Genomic DNA, 22255 nt, shown 5'->3' on the forward strand with positions numbered 1-22255 from the left:
ATGTAGAGCAGAGTTGGTACCACTTAGCATGCAGATCACCATTAACCTGCCCATTCCTGGTGTCTGACATTACTAGGTAGTCATGGCAGTCTGATCACAGCAGTCTTCCCCTCCAAGCCCAGACGGGTTCTCCACCCCAGGCAGTGCTCATGAGAGAAAGGCTTATCTGCCATCCTGATCTGGAGCTTAGTTGTCAGGCCCAGGCCTTTTTTTGTGGCTCCTTCTCCTATAAAAGACTTCAGGATGCTCTAGAGTTCCTGGTAAGTTCCCCTTGACCTTCGCACGCACATCCTGGAATATATTCCTCAGCAGTCCATTGGGGTCTTCAGGTTGGATAAGAGGAAACTACCCTTCCCTTCCAAGGAGACCCTCCAAGGGCTAAAATGCCATTCCATAAAATTAATTCTCTACCACCTACTTAAATAGCGAGCACTTACAGCGAAAGAGAGACCCTGGTCTGGGGATACTGCTGAGACTTCTGATCTGACACTTCTTTCACGAGGACCAGGGATCTGAACTTTCACATGGACCAGGGTCTTCTTTTATGTGAACGAAGATCTGAAGACCAGAGATCTTTCACGTGGACCAGGGATCTGAATATTATCTTATATGACAAAATGGACTTTGCAGATGTGATTACGTTAAGGATCTTGAAATGGGAAGATTATCTTGGATTATCTGAGCCCTAAATGCAATCACAATGTCCTTATAAGGAGGAGGCAGAGAGAAACTGGACACAGAGGAAGGAGGCAGTGTGACTAGTGCAGCAAGATGTACACTGCTGTCTCTGAAGATGGAGGAATAGGCTCTAGAAGCTGTAAAAGGCGAGGAAATGGATTCTCCCTTAGAACCTCTGGAGGAAGTGCAGCCTGGCCAACTCATTGATTTTGTCCCAGTGAAACTAATTTTGGACTTCTGACCTCCAGAACTGTAAGAGAGTAAATGTGTTTTGTTTTCAGTCACTAAGTTTCTGATAATTTGTTACAGCACAACAGGAAGCTAATATAGGGCTTGTCTGCCTCCAGGCATAGGTGATGACTTGGCTGATCTCCCTTTCATGGCACTAGGAGAATATAGGCCCAGTCTTTTTCCGAACTAATATTCGATACAGTCTGCACTTTGGGAGAACCTTTTAGGGAGTTCTTGGGAGCAAAAGAGAAGGCCGCAGAGAAGGCCTCAGACAGTATCTGATTCTTGCTTTTGGAACTCCCCACATCTTCTTCAGTCAGATCAGTAATAAAGGGTTTCTTTCAGACCATTAAGGATCCAGGATTAAAATCCAATTCCAATCCTTTCTTCCCCTCTACTCCTTTTTCTTCCATTCATTTAACAGATATTTATTGGGGATCTCCTATGTGCCAAGTACTAGGCATAGAGGATGAAAGGGTAAACAAAGTAGATTATAAAAATTTCCTGCCCTCATGGCAGTTGAGGTGAGGGGAAGAGTGAGCCAGAATTAGGGTTTTTTAAAATTTTTTGTTTTGTTTGTTTGTTTGAGTTTTTTTTTTTTGTAGTGGAGGGGCAGCTGGGTGGTGCAGGGATCCGAACCCATGACCTTGGTGTTATGAGGTTACGCTCTAACCAACTGAGCTAACTGGCCAGCCCCAGAATTAAGTAAACAGCATGTCAGATGGTGATAAATGCTATATAGAAAAATAAAGCAGGGGCCGGCCTGTGGCTTACTTGGGAGAGCGTGGTGCTGACAACACCAAGTCAAGAGTTAAGATCCCCTTACTGGTCATCTTTTTAAAATAAATGAATGAATGAATGAATGAATGTCGGAGCAGGGATAATGGCAGTTTTAAATAGAGGGCCAGGAGAAGGCCTCACTGAAGGTAAAATGGAGGAGGAGGTGAGTGAGCCACGTGTGGGAAGAGTCCTGCAGGCAGAGGGAAGGCAAGCATGGAGGCCCTGAGGTGGCACGCTGCCGGTGCTTTTGGGGAATATTGAGGGGGCCAGTGTGTCTGGAGCAGAGGGAGGGAGGAGGAAGCGGGAGGAGATGGAGTCAGCCGTGGCCTGGGCCCTGAAGCCCTGCACAGCCTTGTACTTCACTTGGCACTGGCTCCTTCCTTCCTGCCTCCTCATACCACCTCTGTTTCTGTGCCTGGGTTCCTTAGCTCCTTTCTGTAGTATATTTGTCACATACTTAGGGAATATCAGCAGGTAAATACAGTCAGTTTAAAATATTAGAAGAGGGAAAAAAGCAACCTCCTCTTTCTGAATAATTAAAGCAGTCCCACTCTCAGCTGTGGGGCTGTGTACCTGCCAGTGTACAACTGTACCTACAAGTGTGGGGCTTGTGTACCTACAAGTGCAGCTTGGCTGCTCTCAGCAGGCAGTCCTGGGGTGGTTTCTGGGGTGTTCACCTCCATCACTCTCCTCAGCCCCAGGAGGAAAGCCAGGCGCCGGAGCCTGCCACTTTTTTCCACTCCACCCTTTCTGTTCTGCCCAGTGTGGGTCCCACAGTTGCCACCTGAGACGCTTTCTTAGCCCCCTCATCACATGACCTTCCCTCCCAGGGGCAGCACCACAGTGTGCCTTCTTCCCTGTTACTCAAGTTGGGTGGCAGGGGCTCTCACCCAGGCCCTTGCACTCACTGCCCCCTCTCCATCCCTGAGCAGCTGCAGGACTCTGCCTCCTCAGCTTCAGCAGGTGACCCTGCTTTCATGTTCATCCTTCCTTCCCTCTGTCTCCAGAGATGAGTGAAGCCCACCCCCATACCCCACCTGTGCCCTATGCAGCCCACTCCCTCCTCTGGTCCTCACAGTGTTGATTGGGTTTCTAAGAATCAGATCCCAAAAGGTCAAGCATGCACAGGTGGAAAAGCCACTCTCTCCCTGGATAGTGCCCAGTGACAGTTCTGGTGCTCTGACAACTTGTCAAAATGCCAGCCTGTTAGTAGTCCACAGTGAGCTCTGTCATCTTGGGGCCGGGGTACAAATTATCTCCCCGGATTAAATCTCCACACCCGTGTCCCTAATTTTACATTCCTGGATGACTCTGCCTAGCACCTGCTTTAAATAGTGGGATTGGGGGCTGGCGGGACAGCTCAGTTGGTTAAAGTGCAGCCTTGTAACACTAAGGTCAAGGGTTCAGATCTCCATACAGGCCAGCTGCTGAAAAAAAGGAAAAAAATAATGGGACCAAATAGATTGTCATTGAAAAATAAAAAATCTTGGGTAATAAACAAACTGACCATTAATACTTTCTAGCTCCCAAGTGATAATCACTAGGTAAATAAATTCCCAAATTGTAGAGTGCATCCAATCAAAATTATATCACTCCAGCCCTGTTTATATTCTTTTGCAGTATGTAATTCCTATAACTTTTGTCTTTGGCATTTTAGTGCTACAGTGTATTTACAGCGTGTAGCTACAGTTTACCTTTCATATCCTTGCAGTGTACCACCTTAAAAAAAGTTCAGTCTGTTTTCTAGCCCATTCCCTGACCCAGTATGCATATCTGCACCAAAGCCAAGCCTGCCTCTGTCCCCTGCAAGCCTGTCTTAGCCTTATCTTCTCTCTCACTACCAAGAGCATCTGTTTTTTTTTTTTTAAAGATGACCAGTAAGGGGATCTTAACCCTTGGCTTGGTGTTGTCAGCACCACGCTCAGCCAGTGAGCTAACCGGCCATCCCTATATAGGATCCGAACCCATGGCCTTGGTGTTATCACCACCGCACTTTCCTGAGTGAGTCACAGGCCAGCCCAAGAGCATCTGTTTTTGATTTGCTTTTGTACCACCACCGTAGACACATTGTAGATAACCAAGGAGTACCTTTCCTGAGCTGGTTCCAGCACTCCCAGAGCTCCTGCCCAGGTGCTGCAGCCCGCACCTTGCCTTCCTTCTGCTTTCTACCTCATGCCATGCGAGAAAATTGGTCCATCCACCTGATGCTCTGTATGAGTCAGAGACCTTGTTGAGTTGCAAGGGAGCAGCCTGCAATGCACAGTCACGTCCTTAGTCATGATGGGTGTTCATTAGGCCATCTCTCCAGATATTGGTTCTTTGATAGAGCCCTCAAGTGCCTTGCATGGAGATGCCCACCAAGTACTTGTCAGGTAGAAGTTTGAGCAGATGGCCAGCCTAAGTGGCCTTCCCACAAAGTGGCCCTGGCACTAGCCCACACCAGAGTCCTGCCTGGGAAGCCATTTCATGGGGGAGCAGTCAGACATCTCTAAAGGGAAACTTAAATCATCATGTTCACTCGAGGACCCTGTCCCAGTTGTTGGCCCTCCCCTTTGTTAAGGTCAATGGAGACAACTGAGATTTTTGGCTTTTGCAGAATCTTTTCCAATTGCCTCCTTCTCCCCTTTCCTGCCCTTCCTGCCCTTCCTCCCTAGAGGATCTGGGAAAGGCTTCCTTCTCATCCCTCTGGCTTGGCACCTACCGTGGTAGCTTATAGTGGAGTCATTGCTTGCATTCTAGGCTTTGCCTTTGGACAGCGAGTTCAGGAGCTGAGGTGACTTGTGTCCACACATGTGTCTAATCCCCTTTCCACTGCAGAGCCAGTAGATAGCCTGTAACTGCCAGAGTAAATTATGGCTCCCATCTGTTGAATGCACTGTGCTAATCATGTTACATACATCACTTTTAAATTCACACTACACCCCAGGAGGTAGAAGTCATTGTATCCCTTTTACAGATAAGGATTCTGACACTCAGACTGGTAAGGAAAATTGCCTAAAGTTGCACAGCTGATGAGTGGCAGAGCTGGGATTTGAGCCCAAGTTATTAAAGCCCATGTCATGTCTTTGATCACCACATAGCAGGCCCTCCGAGGAGGGATGGCTGGCTGAATCTAATTGTTCTACTTTGGAAAGTACCTGCCTAACTGGCCAGACTGGTGTTGGCTACAGAGAACAGCAGAATCTCTTGTTGGTCACTGAGCAGAAGCAAAATTTTGGCAGGTCATGGGGCCCCCTGCAGAGCCTCATTCCAGGTCAGTGGGCAGAGGAGGCCCTGAGAATGGTCGTGCTTACGGGCTCCCTGGATCTGCTCCAAGGCAGTGAGCAGCCCCCTAGAACCGTAAGAAATTAACCAGCCAAACTGCAGGCCAGGCATGTATGGTGGGAGGGACTCTAGGGAGAAAAACAATCTCTGCTCTAAGTGATTAATCAGAGGCTTTCAGTCTGGTGAAGGGAAAGGAGAAAGAGATCGCCTAGTTGTGCACTTACAGAGAGAAGGAAAGGAGGGATATTGCCTCTATTCACGTTTTCCCTTGAGCTAATCATTACCCCATGGATGAGCTCCCTCCCTTCACACCAGCCTGCAATATGTGGGTATTGGTATTCTCATTTTACAGACAAGGTGTAGCATCAAAGAGGTTAAACAGCTCACTTGAGTCACACAGCAAACAAGTGGCAGAACTGGAGTTTGAGTCCTTTGGAGTCCCTGTCCTCAGTTCAGTAACTGCTCTTCCTGCCAGTGTCACCTCAGCCTGAGCTTTCCAGGCATGTGCAAATTTGTGCAAGTGTGCATTTGTAGGCATCTGAGCAGAGGCTGAAAGGGATCAGGGCTCTTGATAACTGTTCTGCCTCATGACATAGGCCCTATGCAGACCAGCAGAACTTACTGTGCTCAAACCAGCAGTGGCATTATGTTTTTCTCCTTTCCTGTACCTTGCCATCCCTTGTTTATTTTTAGAGAGGCTTTTCTATTTCTGTTCCCATTTCCTGGCTTGGAGGCAGGGGTTGGGGTGCAGGAATGGCATTGGGAACCAGAAGAGGCAGGCATAGGTGGCATCTCAGTGGTGGCCTTGGCTGGTGTCTGGGAACCATACCCACCCATCTGCCTTGCTGACCCCTCGTCAGGCTGCTGGGAGGGCAGCTGAGACAGACAGCCTCATTCCTCATCTGTTTGGCTTCTCAGAAGAGAACGAGCTTTCATTTGGAGCAGAGCAGGAAGTAGCATGTGGCACTCTGTAACTCTAGCTCTCTGCCTGTTCCTGAGAGTAAGAATTTCGAGGGAATATGGGGTAGTGGTTAAGAGCCAGACTGTGTGGGACTGAATTCTGGTTCTACCAGTTTCTTTTTTTTATTTTGTTTTATTAATATTATTTTTTTACATTCTATGATGTTGCAGAGCAGTTGGGAGGTGGGTGAGGGGAAGGGGGAAGGAAATGTGATGGAGGAGGAAGGAGGAGGGGTGGGGTTGAGGCATGTGGCACTCCCCACATTCCCACAGGGGAGACCAGGGTGCTTCCAGCAGTGGCTTGGTCATTGCTGGGCTGGGTGCAGGTGTCAGGGGTGTGTGGCAAAAGCCCTCGCCTCCCACCACCCCAGCTCGGGAACCTGGAGCCCTTCTTGCTGTGGCTTGGTGGTTGTCACTGGGCTGGTTGCTCAGGTTGGGAGGGTGTGACTGAGGCCCATGGCCCCCCACTGCCCTGGCTTGGGAGAGCCCAGGGCGCTTCTGCGGCAGCTTAGTGGTTGTCACTGGGGTGGTTGCGCTTGTTGGCGGTGTGTGGCTGAGGCCCTTGGCCCCTACCCTCAGGACTAGTTGTGGGTGTCAAGGGGCATGGCTGAGGCCTCTGGCCTTCCCTGCTTTCTGGCTTGGTAGCTCAGGGGACTTCCAGTCCTTCTAGGTGTTATAGGTGTAATTTGGTGAAATGAGACCTTTACTAGTTAATATCAAACTTTGTCTCTGGTTGTGGGTACTCTGTTTTTTCTTTCAGTTCTATGTTGGATTATTTGCTGTTCCCACCACTCAAACTCTGTGCTGGAACTAATTTGCTGTCCTTTGCTTACTTCTAAAATGGGGGAACTTCCTGTGGGGACCAGTACTTGAGCTCTGTGGTTGAGCTAAATTGCTGCTTTGCTGCTGATTCCCTAGAGAAGGCTTTCTGTGCAGCTCAGGTTTTAATGGTTGACTTTATAGGTACTTCCAGGCTTAGTGAAATCCAGTGCACCTGGGTTGTATAGAAACACTGGTCTGGGCCTGAGTCTTTTCGTCAAACTGCACCCTATGCAATTCTGTATTCCTGACCAGTCTCCTCTGAGTGGCCCTTCACTGATTGGGAGGCAGATCAGCTGTCCTTGCTGTGCACCAGTGTTCTCCTGGTGGTCCCGTCTCCCCCATCACCCGTGCTGCAAACACTTCTCATGGGACGGGCCATGCGTTGGTCCCTTGTGATGACTCACTGGCTTCTGAGTGGCTCCTTTTTTTCAGGTGCTGTGGCTCCTCGCTCCTATGTGGGTCCAGGGGAACCCTATTAGTGGTATTGCTGGCCTGGAGGTCACCAAGGCCTTCTTCTCCCCTACCGCCTGCAAGCAACTTCATCAGAAAGGCACAGCTGTGGCTTTTTGCTGGCTCCTGCTCTGTGCACTTAGCAGCTCTCGCCTGGAAACGGCCAGGATTCGAAATGGTCAGAGCGGTTTTTTCTTTCTCTCATTGTGGCTTCTCCTGCCTTCATGCACTCTGTAGGTCTCTCCTCCTCTTCCCCTGAGGTCTAGTAGCCCCAGCTTGGCTGTCGTAGCTTTTTTATACTTGTAAATTGGTTGATTTGTGGGAGAGAGTGATGCTGGGGACTGTCTATTCTGCTATCTTTACCAGAAGCTCCTGGCTCTACCAGTTTCTGAGTGGCCTTGGGCAAGTCACTTTACCCCTTCATGAGGGTGATAACAGTAGACCCTATACCCCTGAGGATTAAATGAGCTCATACTTGTAGAGGCACAGAGAAGCACTCATGAGTATTGATTGTTTTATTAGCGTATCTCCAGGCTGTCGGCATCCAGGACTGTAGGTGTTGGTTGGACTGCCCAGAACTTCAAGACTATCTTCCTCTTTGTGTCTGAACATGGACTTGAGTGGGTATTAACCTGAGTCCAGTGATTGCCTGTGGGACCCCACAGGGCACTTCCAGGTGACAGCTGTCTGTGGTACACCCTGCTAGCCTCTGCCTGGGCTCTGGAGAGGCAGGGAGGTATAGCGAGGAATCTTCTAGTCTGAGGATATCAATAGCCCCCAGGCCCTGTTTTTGCTTTTGCACCTTGCTGAGGCTCTGGCCTTTGGGTGTGAACTCTGGGTGGTTGGGGTCTATGTCCTGTGGGTGCAGGTGGATCTTGGGCATTGGGCTCGAGGTAATGGAGGAGGGGCTTGCTGCCGGCAAGCTGTAGCTAGCTAGTAACAATGAAAGCCATCTTCAGAAAATTGTATTTGGGGGTTTAGAAAGTCAGATGCCACCAATGACCAGGATAGTTGAAATTTAGGAAACTGTCTTTTTAGGATGTGGGGCTGCCACTTGGGCATAAGAATTTCTGTGTGTGGTTTATAATTTATTTTTAAATGTTTCAATTATATAAATAATGCTCATTCATTGTAGACCATTAGAAAATACAGACAAGCATTGAGAAGAAAATCACACATAATCACACATAATCACGTATAAGTGACTGCTGTAAGTTTTGGTCTGTGTTCTTTTCAGATTATGTATACCTAGTTATTTTTTCTTTTTTTCAAAAATGGAATATTGTTTAACATTCATGTTTGTGACTTGCCTTTCCCAATTTTCACGTGGTTTCATTGTGTCTCTGTTTGCCTCCCCTCACCTTTGTAGGGGTAGAGTGATGGGGGAAGGCATATACTACCTAGTATAGTAGCCAGGTGTGGGGAGGATGTTCCATGCCTCAATGAAGGCATTTGGGAAGAGCTTTCTGGTTGTTCTTGTTATTTCCTAAAGGGCAGAGAGCAGAGAGGTGCATGAAATCTGTGCCTTTCCCAACCCTGTCTCTCCTGTCTCTCTCTCTCCCCCTCTCTCTTATTTGCTTTCCCTATTCATCACTCTTGTCTTTTTTCCCCCTTCCATACAAATTCAGAAAAGGATACTACCTCAAATCTGAAGGTTTCTTTCCATGGTTTTTAGGGAGAAATCTCTTAGGAGTTCAGGAAAAAAAAAAAAAAGTACACAGAGAGGAGTTGGGAAGGGTGGTGCCTGGACTGGGGGAGGGGTCTTGAGAAGAAGACAGAGATGAGGTCCTGAGTCCCTGGCTCTGTTTTGAGACAATGAGAAGAAACTGGGCCATACATTGGGGTTGGGTGGGCAGCAGTGGCTGTGGGGACTTCTTGGAACAGCCAGCAAACTGGCCAGGAAGAGGTCTGGAGAATGAGGGGCCCAGATATGGGCCAGAAATAGGTGAGAAGACAAATGTCTGGATGGGACCTGCTCCTCCACCTGAGCCCTGTACTTTCCATGATCCTCCTGGAGAGATTCTCTCTCCTTCCACCTGATCTGCTTTCCCCACCTGGCAGTGCCCATGCCAGATGGTTTAACAAATCCGGTATATCTGGCTACCAACACTTGTGTGGCAGCAGCTGCACAGCTCCTGGGTATCTTCCAGGTGGGGATCCGAGTGTAGTAGCCAGGTGTGGGGAGGATGTTCCATGCATCCTTATATTGATAACTCAGAGTCCATTCCAGAAAAACAACTCAGAGCCAGGGAGAAGATTGAAGATGGGGTATTTGTGGGGAACAAGCTATGTCTCCCTTCACTTCCTATGGGTGAAGGGTTTGTGGCAGTAGGCAAGGAGAAGGCCTCTCTGAGCCCTGAGGGTGAGTGAGAGTTAACATCTCAGGTTTTTATCTGGACCACTTTGGCCTGCACACAGGCCAGACCAGGCATTCATGCCTAAAAGCAGGCTAATTTCCATAATCTGTGTGTTCCTGTGGGCCTTCCTGGATCGTGCTTGTTCTCCTGTGATCCCAGTACTGGCGAGACCCAGCAGATACCCTCCAAGCTGCAGGGCAGGATAGCTTCCTGTTCATTCCCTCAAAGCCTGTGCCACCCCTCTCCCTTCACCCCTCCTGAGCTATAATTAAGTTCCCATGTGAAACCGTATCCCTCAGCTGACACATGATTGTAACCACAGGCCTGGTCATTGGGCAGCTCATCTGGGGTGACTTCTGGGGCTACTGTCACCTCCAGACAGTCTCGGGTGGGTCTGAGTAGGTGGTGCAGACCTGCCAGGAAGGGGTGGGTCCAGTGAAGCAGGGGCCAGGCTTTGCCCAAGAGCCAGGAAGAGGAAAGTCATGGGGGAGATGCAGGGCAGTGAGCAGTCAGAGGGTGCCAGGGACACAGATGGAGGAGAGAGACAGGCAGCCTTGCAGGGCTGGAGGGCATGGACAGGAACCAGCTGCCACGTCACTGAACTACCAGGCAGAATGTGAGCTGTTTATATATTTCTGTAGCATCTTAAAATTGAGATATACTTCATAAGACATAAAATTCACCACTTTAAAGGATATACTTGAGTGGTTTTTAGTATATTCAGTGTGTTGTACAACCATCACCACTATCTAATTACAGAACATTTCCATCACCCCCAAAACAACCCCTGTTTAGCAATTAGTCCCCAAATCCTTCTCCCCTCATCCATCTCCTGGGAGCCACTAATCTACTTCCCTTCTCTATGGATTTCCCTGCCGTGGACATTTCATATAAATGGAATCATATAATATGTGGTCTTTTGTGCCTGGTTTATTTCACTTAGCATAATGTTTTTAGGGTTCACCCATGCTGTAGCATGTAATAGTACTTTATTCCTTTTTATGGCTGAATAATATTCCATTGTGTGATATATATATATATATATATATATATATATGACATTTTGTTTATCCATTCATCAGTTGATGGACATTTGGATTGTTGCCATTTTTTCGCTGCTATGAACATTCATGTATTGTGGACATATGCTTTTTTTTTTTTTTTTTTTTGTCGCTTTTTCGTGACCGGCACTCAGCCAGCGAGTGCACCGGTCAGTCCTATATAGGATCCGAACCCGCGGCGGGAGCGTCGCCGCGCTCCCAGCAAAGCACTCTACCAAGTGCGCCACGGGCTTGGCCCTGGACATATGCTTTAAATTCTTTTGGGAATGTACTTAGTGAAATTGCTGTGTCACATGGTAACTGTATTTAACGTTTTGAGGAACCACCAACCTGTTTTCCAAAGTGGCTATGCCATACCCTCACTCATTCATATATAAGTTGATTGGCTATTTTACTTATTTTCATTATGGTAAAATATACATAACAAAATTTACCTTTTGGGGGGCGGTGCAGGCTGGCTTGGGGATCTGAGCCCTTGACCTTGCTGTTATAAGGTGCTACTCTAACCAACTGAGCTAACTGGCCAGCCCCATTTTAGCCATTTATAAGTGTGCGGTTCAATAGCATTAAGTAAGTTAACACTGTTGTACCACCATTACCACCATCCATTTCCAGAACTTTTTTCGTAACAGCAAAAATGAAACTCTGTACCCTTTAACCCATTAAATCATAATTCGTATTCCATCCTTCCAGCCCCTGGCAACCACCGTTCTACTTTCTGCCTCTCTGAATTTGACTATTCTAAGTACCTCATGCGAATGGAACTTTTTGGTGACCGGCTTTTTTTTTTATATATATTCACTTAACATAATGTCTTCAAGTTTCATCCATGTTGTAGCATGTGTCAGAATTTCCTTCCTTTTTAAGGCAGAATAATATTCCATCGTATGTATATACCACATTTGTTTATCCATCTATCTGTCAATGGAACCTCATGTTGCTGCTATAAACACGAGTGTACAATATCTGTTCATATCTCTGTTTTCAATTCTTCTGTGTGTATACCCAAAAGTAGAATTGACGGATCATGTGGTAACTCTATTTTTAATTTTTGGAGGAAGCGCCAAACTGTTTTCCGTAGCGGCTGCTCCATTTTACTTTCCCACCAGCAGTGCACAAGGGTTCCTGTGCCTTCACTCTTGGTTGATAGCTTGAGTATAATAAAATCCTTAGAATTTTGAGGTCTCTGCTTCATGTTTCAGTAAGAGTAATGAAATTAATTGGATTCCACTCCTTTGTAAGTAATTGTTTTTTCCTGTCTGAAAGATGTAAGAATTTACTTTCTTTTTGGAGTTCAGACATATCATCAGGATATATCTAGGTACTTGTCTTCTTTCCTTAATTCCTGCAGGGCTCTTAATTGCTGACGACAAGTCTTTTGGGATCTCCAGGAAATTTTCTAGTGTAATCTTTCTTTTCCTTCAGTGTCTCTATCCTCTACTTCTAGGATTCTTATTACACAGACTTTGGACTTTTGTTTTTCTGTTTTTTGTTTTTTTTAACCTTATTTAGACTTTGGACTTTTGGACTTCTTGGTTCATTGCTAGTATGTAGAAATACAATTGGTTTTTATATGTTGATCTTATATACTGCAACCTTGTTGAACTTATTTATTAGTTCTAATAGTTTTTTTTTTTTTAAGTGGATCCCTTAGGATTTTCTGTATATAACATCATGTCATCTGCTAATAGAGATAGTTTTCCCCTTTCCTTTCCAATCCAGTTAACTTTTATTTCTTTTTCTCGCCTATTTTCCCTTGTTAGAATCTTCAGTACAGTGTTGAATAGAAGTGTTGAAAATGGATATCCTTGTATTGTTTGTAATCTGAGCTTTGTATTGTTCCTAATCTGAGCTTTCAGTCTTTCAGAGCTGTTTATTTTTGAATGGATAATTCTTGACATGCTATGAAATCCTGAAGGTGGTCCCTCTTTCCCTCCCCCATCTCTCAGCTGCCCAGTTCCCCCCTCTTGGAGGCAGCCCTCTTAACCACTTTCATTTATGAGCATGTACCTGTATATTCCCTATTATTACATTATTCCTTTTCAGGCAGGTGGGTGTCTGCTGTACTAACTGGTCTGTCCCTGGCTTCACTTATTGTATCTTGGCTGTCTTTGCATATCAGACACGTAGAGCTTCCTCATTCTTTTTCATGGGTGCCTCATTCATTGTATGGGTATGCCATTCCCCAATTTGTTGATGAACATGCAAATGATTTCCAGTCTTTTGCTGCAGTGAATAACCTTGTCATTTTGCATACAGATAAACAAAGAGATTGACAGTGCTACAGGTGCGGTGACAGAGATGTGCAGTGGGGGGAAGGGAAGGTTTCCAGAGGAGATTCCAGATGGAGCCTTAAGAAAGGCTTGGGGTGAGCACTGGCATCTGAGTGGGCCTTATAGGCTGGGCAGAATTTCAGGAGGGTAAATGTGTGTAAAGGAGCAACAGCTCAAGTGTGACTGGGGAAATCAACAGTATTAGTTATCTATTGTTGCATAACAAATTACCCCAAGATTTAGTGGCTTGAAATGTCATTTATTATCTTGAAGTTTCTGTTAGGGGAGGGGATTACACAAGGACATGAATACCAGGAGACAGGGATTATTGCCAGCCATTTTAGACAATTGACTCCAATAGCAAGTTGCAGTGAGGATGGGATTGGCTAGAGCAGGCTAGGGCAGCAGGATGGAGCCATTGTTGTACAAGGGGTCTTTAGAAAATTCATGGAAAATGAGTATAATGAAAAAACTATGCATGGATTGCAAAATTTTTTTTGCACCAAAATAAACTTGTACTATCTTGTTATAATATGCTTGAACAGCATCCAGTTTGAGTCAGTAAGAAGGATAAGACATCAGTTTGAAAAGAGCCCCTATTGGTGCTCGCTTCGGCAGCACATATACTAAAATTGGAACGATACAGAGAAGAGTAGCATGGCCCCTGCGCAAGGATGACACGCAAATTCGTGAAGCGTTCCATATTTTTATAAATTCACACACACACACACACACACACACACACACACACAGACACACACACACAAACGGGGGGGGGGGAAGAAGATATAACAACCACAATTATTTGAAGTTGATACGACAAGCAAACAGAAAGGACATTGTTGGGGGGGAGGGGGGGAGGGAGAAGGGAGGGAGGTTTTGGTGATGGGGAGCAATAATCAGCCACAATGTATATCGACAAAATAAAATTTAAAAAAAAAAAAAAAAAAAGAGCCCCTATTGGATCAACATCAATTCTGCTAAAACTGAAGCAAGAATGAAGATCAAATTTATAGTGAAGCTTGGGTGGAAGAATGGTGAAATCATCGATGCTTTATGAAAAGTTTATGTGGACAATGCCCCAAAGAAATCAGCAGTTGATAAGTTGATAACTCATTTTAAGAAGGGATGAGACAGTCTTGAAGATAAAGCCTGCAGCGGCAGACCATCCACATCAATTTGCAAGGAAAAAATTACTCCTGTTCATGCCCTAATTGAAGAGAACTAATGATTAACAGCAGAAACAATAGCCAACACCATAAATATCTCAGTTGGTTCAGTTTACAAAATTCTGACTGAAAAGTTACAGTTGAACAAACTTTCCACTCAATGGGTGCCAAAACTCTTGTGCCCAGATCAGCTGCGGACAAAAGCAGAGCTTTCAATGGAAATTTTAAACGAGTGGGATCAAGATCCTGAAGGATTTCTTCAAAGAATTGTAACAGGAGATGAAACATGGCTTTACCAGTATGATCCTGAAGATAAAGCATGGGCTGGCTGGAGCTCAGTTGGTTAGAGTGTGGTGTTATAATACCAAGGTTAAGGGTGCAGATCCCCATACCAGCCAGCTGCCAAAACAAAAAAAAAAAAAGGAAACCGAAGACAAAGCACAATCAAAAGCATGACTATCAGGAGGTGGAAGTGGTTCATTCAAATCAAAAGCAGACCTTTTCAAGACCAAAGGTTATGGCAGCAGTTTTGGGGGATGCTCAAGGCATTTTGCTTGTTGACTTTCTGGAGGCCCAAAGAAGGATAACATCTTCTTATTATGAGAGCGTTTTGAGAAAGTTAACCAAAGCTTTAGCAGAAAAACACCTGGGAAAGCTTCCCCAGAGAGTCTCTATCCACCATGACAATGCTTTTGCTCATTCCTCTCATCAAACAAGGGCAATTTCATGAGAATTTCGATGGGAAATCATTAGACATCTACCTTATAGTCCTGATTTGGCTCCTGACTTGTTTTGTTTTCTAATCTTAAAAAATCTTTACAGGGCACCCATTTTTCTTCAGTTGATAATGTAAAAAAGACTGTAGTGATATGGTTAAATTCCTAGGACCCTAAATTCTTTAGGGATGGACTAAATGGCTGTGATTGTTGCTTACAAAAGTGTCTTGAACTTGATGGGCTTATGTTGAGAAATAAAGTTTGTATTTTTTATTTTTGTCTTTTAATTCCATTTTCCACAGACTTTTTGAAGTCCTTTTATAGATAATCTTACATGCTTGGCTGAGAGGTTGAGACCGATCTGAGAACAATGGGAGCCACGGAAGGTTTTTGATCAGGAGAATAATGTGATAGCTGTCATCTAAGACAATCTGCTAGCATTATACTAGAGGGTCGAAAACGAAGACAAATATTCAGGGAGGAACCTAGACCAGGAGAGGTCTATAGTAACCTAGGTGAGAAGTTTTTTGTTTTGGTTTTTTTTTTGGCCTGTGGTAACAGTTAGTATGTATGGAGCACCTTCTCTGTACTGAATACTTTAGCTGCATTTTCTCTCATCTTTGAAATGACTACAGAAATGAGGTATTACTGATTTATATTCAGTTTGCAGCTGACGAAACAGCCTCAGAGATGTTGAGTAACTTGCATATGGTCACACAGCTAGTCAGCAGCACTCAGGTCTGACTGGCTTTGATGACTGTGCCTTTTAGTGAGAGTGGTAGTGGAAGGATGGGAGTGACTGGGGAGACAAGGTCTTGGCCCTTCCCTGAATACAGAAAGGAGATGGAGGAGTCTGAGAGGCTGACTTTTTGAACCTGGATAGCTGGGACAAAGATGACACTGTAACAGAGGAAGAGAGGCCAGAGGGAATGCTGGTATGGTGGGAGAAGGTGAGTCATCCTGGAATATGGGGTATTTGTTGGAAGGGTTCTTACCAATTATAGGAAGCATGTAAATAGTTCCCGTACTTTGTATATGAAGATGTACCCACAGCCAAAAAGGGCTCTAAAAGTGGGAGCTTGTCGTTCAGAGGGTAGGGTGGGGTTGTTTGTTTGAACACTGGGTTTACAGGTTCCCGTGGCAGCCAGTACACCATGTGGTGGGGCCTCTGGTCCTTCATCTGTGCGGCATAGGTCTTTGCAGACAGTGACCATAACTGGCACTTGGCTGTGTTGTAGGCTTTCAAAGCCCTTTCACTTCTTTTGAGCCTCACAACACCACTGTTGAGGTGATCATCATTCCCTATTTGATTTACGAGAAAACCAGGGCCCAGAGGAAAATTGATTTGCTCAGGGAGAATCAGTGTTTCAGTTACCTGCTGCAGTGTAACAAATCACCGCACAACTCAGCAGCTCAAAACCACCACCGTTTACCCTTTCTCCTGATTCTCTGAGTTGCCTGGCCCAGCTGGGGGTTCTGCCCCACATGATGTCAGCTGAGCTTGCCCATTCAGTTGCCTTCAGCTGGACTGTAATGTCCCAAGTGGCCTCTCTTGGCATGGCCTCTAATCCTTCAGTAGGCTATCCTCAACTTCTTACAGTATGGTAGCTGGGGGTCAGAACTGTTGGGGCCTGGGCTCAGATCCCAGATTGTAACCTCAGCCACATTCTACTGGTCAAGGCAATGACTGAGCCAGCCTAGATTCAAGGACAGGAACCAGACTTCTTCTCTTGATGGGAAGAGTGGCAAAGGGTTTGTAGCCGTCTTTAGTCCACAGACAGCCAGTAATAGGTTGGACCCAGATCTGTGTGACTGAAATCCAGGTTCTTCCTGCCACTCTATACTGCATCCCTTTCTGCTGCTCTTTGCGAGCTTGCTGGCTTTTTTGTATGTTGCTGGAAGGAACTGATTTTTCTTTTGTCCTCCCAAAGTGAAAATTCCATTAGTTGACCCCTTTTCACAGGTTAGCATCCAAGATCACTGGGCCTGAGGGAAACTTCCAAAATAAGCTTTGCTCTAGAGATTTGCTAGCTTCCCCCCAAGCTTCAGCACTGATTGCCACACATACATGGAGTTTCCCTGTGGAGTTTCCCTTTCTGTGCTTAGTGGCCTTTTGATCCATGGTGCTGGCTGGGTGGAGTACTTTTGTGCATTGCAGCCACACGTGCAGGTTAACCCTGTTTCGAGTTGTCTTAGATGGTGTCTAGTCCAGTGATTCCCAAACATGGCTCACCTGACATAATTGCCAGGGAATTCTGGAAAACATTTGGACTCCTGGGCCTTGCCTCAAGCCTATTGAATTAGTTTTCTAGGGATGGAGTCCAGAAATCTGCATTTTAAAGCTCCCTGTTGATTTGGGAATGCAGCATGGTTAGGGAATCACTGACCTCCAGTAGGTGGCATCTTCCCTTGGCTCAATCATCTCAGAAAGATGCCTTTAAGTCATTGACCAGAGGAAGCCATGTGGGAGAGAATGATTCATCCAGAGGGTCTCACATTTTGCAACCAGGAATTGACTCCTGAGAGTATCCAGGAAGTTTCTGACTGAATCTGCTCAAATCTTTGATATTCTTTTGCATTCTTTGATAGTATCTGAGCTTTATGGCTGCTGGTTTTCTTTTAAACTGTTTGCCAGGGGAGCAAGCCTTTCCAGCAGTCAATAGACCTTCCCTAACCAGGACCAACTTGGTCTGATTTATTTGGAATACGAAATTCCTTTGCTTAGCTGTCTGGTTGGTATCTTTGGTGTGAAGAATATGACAACCCTAGAGATATCCAAGTTAGTACAGCAACTGGACCTTTCTAGTCCTGTGCCTTGGGTACACTTGTAGAGGTAGATTTAAAAATATTTGGAAAATACAGGGAAATATAAAGAAGAAAATAAAGATTACCTAGAACCATCTCAGAGAATCACCGTGGTTAATATTTTGTTGGATACCCTTTGTGCCTTTTTTCTCTCTCTCTCTCTGACCCCTTTTTGAAAACCATATTGAAGCCATATTGTGGTGCTGTTTTTTAGCAGCTTTATTGAGATATAACTCATAAAGTTCATCTGTTTACAATGTACAATTTGATGTTTTTTAAGTATTTATAGAGTTATGCAACCATCACCATAATCTTGTTTTAGAACATTTTCATAATCCCAAAAAGAAATTTGTAATCCATTAGCATTCACACCCACACCCCCAGCCTGCCCCAGCCCTAGGCAACCTTTCTATCTACTTTCTATCCCCACAGATTTGCCTGTTCTGGATATTTCGTATTAATGGGATCATACAATATGTGGTCTTTTGTGACTGGTTTCTTTCACTGAACATATTGTGATTACTGTTTTGAAACCTGCTTTAAACATTTATATCACTAACAATTTGAAATGAGTTTTCAAGAATGCATTTTTAACAGCAGAGCAATATTCTGTCCCATAAGAGTATCTGATCTTTTTTAACCAGTCCCACTGATGGACCTTTAGGTTATTTCTCATCTTTTGCTATTATATCTAATGCTCCCCGCATTCAGAAATCATCTTGTTTATTGATTTATTGGTTAATTGTCTGAATCCCTGACTAGAACAGAAACTCACTGAGGGCAGCTACCCTGTCTGTCTTGTTAATATTGTCTCCTCCAGTGCCTGGCATAATTCTTGGCACGTGGTAGGGATGCAGTGTTTAAAGTGTGTGTGTATGTGTAATTTTGACTGAATTAAAATGTAAGGGTATTGATAAATTTTGCCAAATTGCCAAATTACCCTCTCACTACAGTATAAGAGTACCTGACTCACTGCCCCTTTGAATCTGGGTTAATTATACAGGAAGTCCTATGATCTTTTGAATTATACAATGACTTGTTAACCAGTTAGTTTGGGAATCAGTTGGGCTTATACCCCTGTCTGTGGGCCACAAAAGGCCAGGCTGTTGGGTAAGACGGTGGTGTCTGGGAGGTTTGGCCTCCTGGGTCCCCAGTGTGGCCCCATGGTATTGCATCATTTCCTGTTGCCCTTAGGCTGCATCATGTTCTCTTGCCACTTCCTGTTGTGTGTGGGCATGTTGGAGAGTGAGTAGAGTTGGGTTTGTAAAGAATGTGTAAGAAGATGTTGGTTCTGGCTGCTGATTGGAATGGGTTTTGAAGTCATCAGGAGAGTTGTCACACTGGAAGTTGTCTGTCTTCAAAAATAGAAATGCAGAAATGCTTCCAAGAAATTGTCTGATGCAATCGGCCCAGTCTGCCCTGTCTGAGGGTGGTGGGCACCCACATGGCTGGTAAACACTGCCTGAGTCACCCATGGCCACAGTGCCTGCTCCTCTCCACACACGTCCTGTCTGGGGAAGCCTGCTACACACCCATGATGAAGAGCCACCCCCGAGAGCTTGCCAGGGTTGTGGGCAGGTCTCCTAAGGTCACAGCAGCAGCCTCTCGCTTATGAGTTTCACAGCAGCTCTTCTCTGCAAAGATGAGTTGTTTGTTTTTTAGATAAATATGTGGAGTATACACTTGGGAATCGGAGTAAGAGCTGTATGGCCAAGGCAGCTCTTGTGTGTAACAGAGAGCTCATGTGTACCTGTGGTGGGTTCAGTTAAGGGCCTAGAATTCACCTTCAACAACAACAGCTGGCTGGTCATCCTTTTATTCTTCTCATGGTTTTCCTATCACATTCCCCTTGGGATGTACTCCAAGCCCTCCCCAACTCACCCCCAACCGTCTCAGAAGACACTGCCTCTTGTAACTTTGCTGAGATCTCAAGCATTACAAATGCCTTTAACTTCTTTTCTTTGCAGCTCAGAAATCTCTCATATGTTTGGTTTCTCTGACATAATTGTTAATTGCTTTATTATTCAGCAGTTACCAAGTGGCTACTGTGTACTTAGGTACCTTATTAGACTCTGGAAATACTCAGAAGAAAGAGACCAGCCGCTGCCCTGTAAGAGGTGAAACGTCTTTCTCCCTTGGCCTCCGTTCTCCTTCCCCTCTGACTGCACCTTTGCTGCCCTGGTTCCTCTTCTTTCCTCTGCTGAGTGTGAGCATTCTTCAGGCTTCTGCCCTCTCTCTATTTCTCTCACCCTCTCCCTCAACATGCTTGTCCCTTCCCATAGCTGTGCCCATCTCTTATAGACACCAGATACTAAACTTCTTATACCAAATCCTTTTCTCTTGAATGCCAGGTCCACTTGTCCACCTGCCTGCTGGAGTGCTCAGCCTTCAAGGCAAAGCTCATTTTTGTCTCTCCTCTTGCATGTCTCCTTTCTGTTCATAATGCATCATCCTCTCAGTGCCCAGAAGCCTTACTGACAGCTTTAACCTCCCTCTCTCTTCTGTCAAGCACAGATTGTCCCTCATTCTCTTGAGCTTTTGTCCCACTGTTCTGATTTTACTGCCTGTAGTGGGTTGAATGGCAGCCCCCCAAAAGACATGTCCACATCCCATCCTCAGAGCCTGCGAATGTGACCTTACATGGAAAAAGGCCCATGTGGGGATTTTTCCCTATACTGCACTGCAGATGTGTACAAACCTGTGCTCATTGTCCTCCTCTCTGGGCCTTGGTTTGGTCCCTGGTCTGAAATAGTGACAGTGTTTCCAGTTTACATAGCAATTGTATGTTTATTACTCTATTTGGTCTTCCCAAGTTCAAAGGAAGGGTTTATTGCCTCCCCTAGCCCCCATCCCCAACTCCTAGGTTAGGAGACATACAAGGCTATGTGTGCAGAAGCTGCAGTGTGGTTTATATTTTTATAATTGGAGAGATTCAGTGGCCAGCCAAATCGCTTGGTCTATGCATAGAGAGTCTCAAGCTTGGACAAGCCTGGGGCTCTGACTCAAATCCAGCCTATCCCTATGTCATCTTGCTACAGTTCTCCTCATTCACAGTTTGTCTTGGAGCTGGGCATGGTGGTGGGTGAGATGGTGGATTACACAGCTGGTGGTCTAGGAGGGTGCATAGAGTATGTGCATATGTGAGGTGGTAGGACAAAGCGATTAAGAGCAAGGGCTCCAGAGTTAGACCTGGGTTCAGTTTCAGGCTCTGTGACCCTACCTCAGTGATCTTGGGAAAGTTTTCTTTCCCTCACTGAGCTTCAGTTTCCTCATCTGTAAGTTGGGACTAACAATGGTACCTGTCTTATTCCATTTGTGTTGCTAACAAAATACATGAGACTGGGTAATTTATAAACAGCAGAAATTTATTTCTCACAGTTCTGGAGGCTGGGAAATCCAAGATCAAGGCACCAGCAGATTTGATGTCTGGTGAAGACTGCTCTTTGCTTCCAAGATGGCACCTTATTGCTGTGTCCTCCAGAGGGGACAAATACCATGTCCTCACATGGGAGAAAGGATGGAAAGGCAAGAGGAGTCTAGCTAGTTCCCTCCAGCCCTTTCGTAAGGGCACTAAATCATTCATAAGGGAGGAGCCCTCATGATCTAATCACCTCCAAAATGCCCCATCTCCTAATACTGCTGCATTGAGGGTTAAGTTTCAACATGAATTTTGGAGGGGACATAACATTCAAACCGTAGCAGCACCTTATAGAGTAATTGGGGGAATTAAATGAAAGAATGCTCATAAAACATTCAACACATGCCTGATTCTTTGTGAACACTTAATAAATGTTAGGTAGCATTATTATAAATGACCAGCTTCCACTGTGGAGCGTAGTAAGTGCATTGATGCTCCAAGCCACTGGGCACACTGCTGCAGAGGTCATGGTACCCTTGGAATTATGTAACAAGGGGAAACAGAGAAAGAACATTTCCAGTATTGCCTTCTCCATGACATCGCAGTCTGTCCCTGAACTGCACAGGGGAGCTTTCTGTTCTTTGAACTCCATAGCTCTTGGTATTTTTCTTGGGGGCTTGTCATAGTCTTTCTTGTATTATGATTATCTTTCACTCCACTGTATGTTCCCTGAGGTAAGGATTGGGCATTGGGTAACCGATTACTTGAATTGAACCTTGGGATTCAGCCACTAGGAGTGGTCAACCTGCTGGTAATTAAACGTGGGGACCTTTGGCTCCCGACCTCCACTGCTGGGGAGTCTGTTTTTCCAATGGCTGTACAGATACAAGGTTTCCTGCTTCCAAAGAGCTTTTCTGGGCCGACCGCGTGGCGCACTTGGGAGAGTGCAGCGCTGGGAGCGCAGCAGCGCTCCCGCCACGCAGGTTCGGATCCTACATAGGGATGGCCGGTGTGCTCACTGGCTGAGCGCGGTGCGGGCGACACCAAGCCAAGGGTTGCGATCCCCTTACCAGTCACAAAAAAGGACAAAAAAAACAAAAAAACAAAAAAAAAAACAAAGAGCTTTTCTACTCTGTACATGGGACTTGAAGTGGCTCCAGAAACCTGAAGCGCTGCCACTCTTGGAGTCTGTCACCACCTCTTCCACTACCCAGCAGGAACAGAGCTTTGACGGGCCAGGCATAGGAGGGAAACATGGGTTTACTGCTAAGGTCATGGTTAGTCCTGGGGCCAGGGTGTAGGGTATGGTTGCTTTTGGATTACTGTTTTAG

The 22255-nt window shown here is 45.6% G+C and overlaps 1 protein-coding gene and 1 non-coding gene across 4 annotated transcripts in view; both read left to right on the forward strand.

The window, feature by feature from the left end:
• PPARD (peroxisome proliferator activated receptor delta) overlaps nucleotides 1-22255 on the forward strand; it is a 78460-nt gene that overhangs the window by 10075 nt on the left and 46130 nt on the right. The window lies entirely within an intron of this gene.
• LOC134379316 (U6 spliceosomal RNA) lies at nucleotides 13479-13585 on the forward strand. Its single transcript, XR_010023720.1, has one exon. It is a non-coding gene; the product is annotated as a U6 spliceosomal RNA (small nuclear RNA).

The sequence above is a fragment of the Cynocephalus volans genome, chromosome 5, assembly GCF_027409185.1.
Source record: "Cynocephalus volans isolate mCynVol1 chromosome 5, mCynVol1.pri, whole genome shotgun sequence".
In the NCBI taxonomy this organism is placed as follows: domain Eukaryota; kingdom Metazoa; phylum Chordata; class Mammalia; order Dermoptera; family Cynocephalidae; genus Cynocephalus; species Cynocephalus volans.